The sequence below is a fragment of the Phascolarctos cinereus genome, unplaced genomic scaffold (genome assembly GCF_003287225.1).
Source record: "Phascolarctos cinereus isolate Bilbo 61053 unplaced genomic scaffold, phaCin_HiC Scaffold_5;HRSCAF=322, whole genome shotgun sequence".
Lineage (NCBI taxonomy): Eukaryota > Metazoa > Chordata > Mammalia > Diprotodontia > Phascolarctidae > Phascolarctos > Phascolarctos cinereus.
Genome location: NW_027555958.1, coordinates 202624437 through 202625519, shown reverse-complemented (window position 1 = coordinate 202625519; position 1083 = coordinate 202624437).

Genomic DNA, 1083 nt, shown 5'->3' with positions numbered 1-1083 from the left:
TGTACTTTTCCTCTTCTTTTCACCCAAATCACTGGCAAGTGTTCTTAAGTACTAAGAAAAACAAATCATACTCTACTTTTCATTCTGCCTGTGTTAACAGAACAGAAACTACTTTAATAGTGAAAAAATTGTATATATTGATGGAGATTATTTAAGGAAAATATGTTTCTTTATTAAAAAAAAAGTATGTTTAGAAGTAAAGTTTCCTAGAGGAAGAATATGAAGTATACACAAGTACATGAGTAATTTACCCTAAATGGAGAATGGATTATATGATCATAGACTTGGACTTTGAAGGTGCCTTAAGAGCGATCTATTCCTTCCTTCTAATTTTAGATTCAGGGGAACTGAGGTCAAAGGTAGCAAATTGAATAGTCCAAGATCACAAAATCAATTAATGTCTGTTTATTCAAGTGCCTATTAAATACCAGACACTGTCGTAGGCATTGAGGATAAAAATACAAAGAATGAAACAGGGTAGTTTTTTATTGAGAAGACAATAAGAATACACACACACACACACACACACACACGTGTATATACACAAATATATATGTGTTTGTGTGTATGTATGTAATATATACATACAGATATGTAAAGCATAAATGTAAAATAATTAAATGTAAATTTACAGAAATGATTTGAAGGCAAAAGAGTTTGGAAAGAAGGGTACAAGTAGCTGAAAGGATATCAGAAAATGTTTCATGTAACCTGTTGTTCTTCCTCATTCTTGAAGAGCACTAATGAGGTGTATTTTAAAGGAAGTGAGGGACTATGAGGTAGAGAAAAAGACACAGTGTATTCCAAGTGTTTTGAATGGCAGTACAAAGGCACCAAGATAAGAGCTAGAGTGTAGTATGTAAGGAACAGAGTAAACAGAGTCATTTTGGCAGAATCATAAAGTACAACAGTGCAAATATTATCCAATAATACTGGAAATGTAGAGATAGATAGGGACTGAGATAGAAAGACAGACAGAGACAGAGAGTGAGAGAGAGAGAGAGAGAGAGAGAGAGAGAGAGAGAGAGAGAGAGAGAGAGAAAGATGAAGAGAAGAGAAGATCTAATATCACTTGAAAAGAAA